Raw genomic sequence first — 7,500 nt, forward strand, 5'->3', positions numbered from 1 at the left:
CCGGGCAGGTCGTACCTTGGCCCGGCCAGGCGGGGCAAATGCAACCTTCATAGCGCTCTCCGGGCCTAACTGGTTAACCGGCGCCGCGACTGACCGTACAACAATGACGTGTGTCAAACCGGCGGTAAGACGCCCGGAGCTCACGCCGGCCTCGTCGCACCTCGGGCCCGCCCGACGGGCTGGATCCGACCTTCACAGACTTCCGCCGTCAATTGGTTAACCGGCGCGGCGCCGGGAGCACGCGCCTCTGTCGGCGGTCGGCCCTCCGGTAGTGCCGCCGTGCATCGTCCGCTTCGGCCGGCAGCAGGGCCCCGAATCAGCCTTCATTCCGACTTCCGAGTTGGGACTTGGAATAATTTCGACTTCTGCCAAGGTCTCGGATCGGCGGTGGGACCTGCGGTAGTCCCACCGAAAATGCCGCCCCTCGGCCGGCACGACCCTCCGAATTCGTCCCCTCGCGTCTCCCCGCCGCGGGACTTTGTCAGAAAATCATTCGGGCAAGGTTTCGATTCGGCGGCCCGAGCACCGGTAGTCAGCCCGTATATGCTGCCCCTCGGTCGGCTTGGGCCTGCGGATACGTCCCGCTGACTGACTTCCGCCATTGGGAATTCGTCCGAAAATCCATACGGGCGACCTTGGGAAGCGTGCGGAAATACCGCCGCGCGGCCCGGGTTAACGAAGTGGGGAGGCCCGTAACGCCCGTCGACCACTCCTAAGTGGTCGAGAAAAACGCCTCCCCGTAAATCTCCGGAAACCCCGCCAATGCCCCCGTACAGAAATTGCATGTGTCAAAGGGGCGGCCGTATCTGACCCCGGCTGCCGAGCCTCTGGAACTCCTGCCCGGCTACGACCCTCAAATCCGACCCGCATCCAGACTTCCGGAGCGGACTCAGTTAACGAATTGCCACCGGGCAACTGGTTAACCGGCAGTTCTCGGACGGCTCGTTAGCCGTGCCGACCGACCCCCCCGGCCGTGCGGTGGAGCAAGACAACAGTCCCCGGGCGGGCAATCGAGTTCCCGACCGGGCCCTGGCAGATCGTTAACCGGCCCGACCGGGACAAGTCGTTAACCAACTTCGGCGTGACAAATGGTTAACCGGCCCGGCCGGGACAAGTCGTTAACCAACTTCGGCGTGACAAATGGTTAACCGGCCCGGCCGGGACAAGTCGTTAACCGACGTCGGCGTGACAAATGGTTAACCGGCCGGGCCGGGACAAGTCGTTAACCAGACCCGAGCCGGCACTTCGGTAACCGACCGGGTCCGGTGCTGTCATGCAGAACAGGACAGAGACTTGGGCAGCGGCCCGGCGCGGACAGTTCTTCCGTTCGCCGGCTCGGTGACAATTGGTTAACCGACCGGGCTCAGGCAAATCGTTAACCGACTTCGGCGTGACAAATGGTTAACCGGCCCGGCCGGGACAAGTCGTTAACCGACGTCGGCGTGACAAATGGTTAACCGGCCGGGCCGGGACAAGTCGTTAACCAGACCCGAGCCGGCACTTCGGTAACCGACCGGGTCCGGTGCTGTCATGCAGAACAGGACAGAGACTTGGGCAGCGGCCCGGCGCGGACAGTTCTTCCGTTCGCCGGCTCGGTGACAATTGGTTAACCGACCGGGCTCAGGCAAATCGTTAACCGACGTCGGCGAGACAAATGGTTAACCGGCTCGGCCGGGACAAGTCGTTAACCGACTTCGGCGAGACAAATGGTTAACCGGCTCGGCCGGGACAAGTCGTTAACCAACTTCGGCGTGACAAATGGTTAACCGGCCCGGCCGGGACAAGTCGTTAACCAGACCCCAGCCGGCACTGCGGTAACCGACCGGGTCCGGTGCTGACATGCAGAACAGGACAGAGACTTAGGCAGCGGCCCGGCGCGGACAGTTCTTCCGTTCGCCGGCTCGTGACAATTGGTTAACCGACCGGGCTCAGGCAAATCGTTAACCGACTTCGGCGAGACAAATGGTTAACCGGCCCGGCCGGGACAAGTCGTTAACCAGACCCGAGCCGGCACTGCGGTGACCGACCGGGACCGGTGCTGACATGCAGAACAGGACAAAGACTTAGGCAGCGGCCCGGCGCGGACAGTTCTTCCGTTCGCGCCGGCTCGTGACAATTGGTTAACCGGCCCGGCCGGGACAAGTCGTTAACCAACTTCGGCGTGACAAATGGTTAACCGGCCCGGCCGGGACAAGTCGTTAACCGACGTCGGCGTGACAAATGGTTAACCGGCCGGGCCGGGACAAGTCGTTAACCAGACCCGAGCCGGCACTTCGGTAACCGACCGGGTCCGGTGCTGTCATGCAGAACAGGACAGAGACTTGGGCAGCGGCCCGGCGCGGACAGTTCTTCCGTTCGCCGGCTCGGTGACAATTGGTTAACCGACCGGGCTCAGGCAAATCGTTAACCGACGTCGGCGAGACAAATGGTTAACCGGCTCGGCCGGGACAAGTCGTTAACCGACTTCGGCGTGACAAATGGTTAACCGGCCCGGCCGGGACAAGTCGTTAACCAGACCCCAGCCGGCACTGCGGTAACCGACCGGGTCCGGTGCTGACATGCAGAACAGGACAAAGACTTGGGCAGCGGCCCGGCGCGGACAGTTCTTCCGTTCGCCGGCTCGGTGACAATTGGTTAACCGACCGGGCTCAGGCAAATCGTTAACCGACGTCGGCGAGACAAATGGTTAACCGGCTCGGCCGGGACAAGTCGTTAACCGACTTCGGCGAGACAAATGGTTAACCGGCTCGGCCGGGACAAGTCGTTAACCAACTTCGGCGTGACAAATGGTTAACCGGCCCGGCCGGGACAAGTCGTTAACCAGACCCCAGCCGGCACTGCGGTAACCGACCGGGTCCGGTGCTGACATGCAGAACAGGACAGAGACTTAGGCAGCGGCCCGGCGCGGACAGTTCTTCCGTTCGCCGGCTCGTGACAATTGGTTAACCGACCGGGCTCAGGCAAATCGTTAACCGACTTCGGCGAGACAAATGGTTAACCGGCCCGGCCGGGACAAGTCGTTAACCAGACCCGAGCCGGCACTGCGGTGACCGACCGGGACCGGTGCTGACATGCAGAACAGGACAAAGACTTAGGCAGCGGCCCTGCGCGGACAGTTCTTCCGTTCGCGCCGGCTCGTGACAATTGGTTAACCGGCCCGGCTGGGACAAATCGTTAACCGACGTCGGCGAGACAAATGGTTAACCGGCTCGGCCGGGACAAGTCGTTAACCGACTTCGGCGTGACAAATGGTTAACCGGCCCGGCCGGGACAAGTCGTTAACCAGACCCCAGCCGGCACTGCGGTAACCGACCGGGTCCGGTGCTGACATGCAGAACAGGACAGAGACTTAGGCAGCGGCCCGGCGCGGACAGTTCTTCCGTTCGCCGGCTCGTGACAATTGGTTAACCGACCGGGCTCAGGCAAATCGTTAACCGACTTCGGCGAGACAAATAGTTAACCGGCCCGGCCGGGACAAGTCGTTAACCAGACCCGAGCCGGCACTGCGGTGACCGACCGGGACCGGTGCTGACATGCAGAACAGGACAAAGACTTAGGCAGCGGCCCGGCGCGGACAGTTCTTCCGTTCGCGCCGGCTCGTGACAATTGGTTAACCGGCCCGGCTGGGACAAATCGTTAACCGACGTCGGCGAGACAAATGGTTAACCGGCTCGGCCGGGACAAGTCGTTAACCGACTTCGGCGTGACAAATGGTTAACCGGCCCGGCCGGGACAAGTCGTTAACCAGACCCCAGCCGGCACTGCGGTAACCGACCGGGTCCGGTGCTGACATGCAGAACAGGACAGAGACTTAGGCAGCGGCCCGGCGCGGACAGTTCTTCCGTTCGCCGGCTCGTGACAATTGGTTAACCGACCGGGCTCAGGCAAATCGTTAACCGACTTCGGCGAGACAAATGGTTAACCGGCTCGGCCGGGACAAGTCGTTAACCAACTTCGGCGTGACAAATGGTTAACCGGCCCGGCCGGGACAAGTCGTTAACCAGACCCCAGCCGGCACTGCGGTAACCGACCGGGTCCGGTGCTGACATGCAGAACAGGACAGAGACTTAGGCAGCGGCCCGGCGCGGACAGTTCTTCCGTTCGCCGGCTCGTGACAATTGGTTAACCGACCGGGCTCAGGCAAATCGTTAACCGACTTCGGCGAGACAAATGGTTAACCGGCCCGGCCGGGACAAGTCGTTAACCAGACCCGAGCCGGCACTGCGGTGACCGACCGGGACCGGTGCTGACATGCAGAACAGGACAAAGACTTAGGCAGCGGCCCGGCGCGGACAGTTCTTCCGTTCGCGCCGGCTCGTGACAATTGGTTAACCGGCCCGGCTGGGACAAATCGTTAACCGACGTCGGCGAGACAAATGGTTAACCGGCTCGGCCGGGACAAGTCGTTAACCAACTTCGGCGTGACAAATGGTTAACCGGCCCGGCCGGGACAAGTCGTTAACCAGACCCCAGCAGGCACTGCGGTAACCGACCGGGTCCGGTGCTGACGGGCAGAACAGGACAAAGACTTAGGCAGCAGCCCGGCGCGAACAGTTCTTCCGTTCCCCGGCTCGTGACGATTGGTTAACCGACCTCCGGTCCACCCTCCGAAAGTGCCGCCCCTCGGTCCGAACGTCGCTCCCAACACGTCCCCCGGCTGCTCCCCGCCGCGGGACCTTGTAGGTTTTGAATTCGGCGGAAGCCGTAGTTTTGGCCGAGCGCCATAACACGAGCCCTAGCCCCAGCCCAAGCCCTAACCCATATCCTAGCCCTAGCCCTAACCCTAACCCTAACCCCAGCCGTAACCCTAACGCAAGGCCCTAACCCTAACGCTAACCCTAACCCCCGCCCTAACCCTAAACCTAACCCCAGCCCTAACCCTGAACCTAACCCTAACCCTAGACCTAACCCCAGCCCTAACCCTAGCCCTGGCCCTAACCCTAACCCTAAACCTGGCCCGAACCCAATCCCCGGGCGGGCAATCGGTTTGCCCGACCGGGCCATGGCAAATCGTTAACCAACGTCGGCGAGACAAATCGTTAACCAACGCCGGCGAGACAAATCGTTAACCAGCCCGGCCGGGACAAGTCGTTAACCAACCCTAATGCGGCGGGACTTGGAATAATTCCGACGTCTGCCGAGGACTGCGATGGGCGGTGCGACCTCCTGTAGTCCCGACGGAGGAGCCGCCCCTCGGCCGGCACGGCCCTCCGAAGACGTCCCCTCGCGGCCACCCGCCGAGGTATGACGCGTGCGGACCTGCCAGGAGCACAACCCAAACCTTAAAACTAACCCTGGCCATAGCACGAGCCCTAGCCCCAGCCCAAGCCCCAACCCATATCCTAGGCCTAGCCCTGACCCTAGCCCCAACCCTAGCCCTAACCCCAGCCCTAACCCTAAAGCTAACCCCCGCCCTAACCCGAGCCCTAGCCCCAACCCGAACGCTAAACCTAACCCTAACCCCAACCCCAACCCTAGCCCTAACCCCAGCCCTAACCCTAAAGCTAACCCCCGCCCTCACCCGAGCCCTAGCCCCAACCCGAACGCTAACCCTAACCCTAACCCCAACCCCAACCCTAACCCTAACCCTAACCCTAGCCCCAGCCCAAGCCCCAACCCATATCCTAGCCCTAGCCCTGACCCTAGCCCGAACCCTAACCCTAACCCTAACCCCAGCCCTAACCCTAAAGCTAACCCCAACCCTAACCCTAACCCTAGCCCCAACCCTAACGCTCACCCTAACCCCAGCCCTAACCCTAATCCTAACCCCAGCTCTAAGCCTAAGCCCCGCCCTAACCCGAGCCCTAACCCCAACCACAACCCTAACCCTAACCCTAACCCTAGCCCGAACCCAATCCCCGGGCGGGCAATCGGGTTGCCCGCCCGGGCCCTGGCAAATCGTTAACCAACGTCGGCGAGACAAGTCTTTAACCAGCCCGGCCGGGACAAGTCGTTAACCAACGTCGGCGAGACAAGTCGTTAACCAGCCCGGCCGGGACAAGTCGTTAACCAGCCCGGCCGGGACAAGTCGTTAACCAACCCTAATGCGGCGGGACTTGGAATAATTTCGACGTCTGCCGAGGACTGCGATGGGCGGTGCGATCTCCTGTAGTCCCGACGGAGGAGCCGCCCCTCGGCCGGCACGGCCCTCCGAAGACGTCCCCTCGCGGCCACCCGCCGAGGTATGACGCGTGCGGACCTGCCAGGAGCACAACCCAAACCTTAAAACTAACCCTGGCTATAGCACGAGCCCTAGCCCCAGCCCAAGCCCCAACCCATATCCTAGGCATAGCCCTGACCCTAGACCCAACCCTAGCCCTAACCCCAGCCCTAACCCTAAAGCTAACCCCCGCCCTAACCCGAGCCCTAGCCCCAACCCGAACGCTAACCCTAACCCTAACACCAACCCCAACCCTAGCCCTAACCCCAGCCCTAACCCTAAAGCTAACCCCCGCCCTCACCCGAGCCCTAGCCCCAACCCGAACGCTAACCCTAACCCTAACCCCAACCCCAACCCTAACCCTAACCCTAACCCTAGCCCCAGCCCAAGCCCCAACCCATATCCTAGCCCTAGCCCTGACCCTAGCCCCAACCCTAACGCTAACCCTAACCCCAGCCCTAACCCTAACGCTAACCCTAATCCTAACCCCAGCTCTAAGCCTAACCCCCGCCCTAACCCGAGCCCTAACCCCAACCCCGACCCTAACCCTAACCCTGACCCTAACCCTAACCCTAACCCTAACCCTGACCCTAACCCTAACCCTAACCCTAACCCTAACCCTAACCCTAACCCTAGCCCGAACCCAATCCCCGGGCGGGCAATCGGGTTGCCCGACCGGGCCCTGGCAAATCGTTAACCAACGTCGGCGAGACAAGTCGTTAACCAGCCCGGCCGGGACAAGTCGTTAACCAGCCCGGCCGGGACAAGTCGTTAACCAACGTCGGCGAGACAAGTCGTTAACCAGCCCGGCCGGGACAAGTCGTTAACCAACCCTAATGCGGCGGGACTTGGAATAATTTCGACGTCGGCCGAGGACTGCGATGGGCGGTGCGACCTCCTGTAGTCCCGACGGAGGAGCCGCCCCTCGGCCGGCACGACCCTCGGAAGACGTCCCCTCGCGGCAAGCCAGCCGAGGTATGACGCGTGCGGACCTGCCAGGAGCACAACCCAAACCTTAAAACTAACCCTGGCCATAGCACGAGCCCTAGCCCCAGCCCAAGCCCCAACCCATATCCTAGCCCTAGCCCTGACCCTAGCCCCAACCCTAACCCTAACCCCAACCCTAACCCTAACCCCAGCCCTAACCCTAAAGCTAACCCCAACCCTAACCCTAACCCTAGCCCCAACCCTGACCCTAACCCTAACCCTAGCCCCAACCCTAACCCTAACCCTAGCCCCAACCCTAACCCTAACCCTAACCCTAACCCTAACCCTAACCCTAACCCTAACCCTAACCCTAACCCTAAAACGCCCAGTCTTTGTAACTGGGCGTACGTCGG

This window comes from Hypanus sabinus, unplaced genomic scaffold (assembly GCF_030144855.1).
Source record: "Hypanus sabinus isolate sHypSab1 unplaced genomic scaffold, sHypSab1.hap1 scaffold_1194, whole genome shotgun sequence".
NCBI lineage: Eukaryota > Metazoa > Chordata > Chondrichthyes > Myliobatiformes > Dasyatidae > Hypanus > Hypanus sabinus.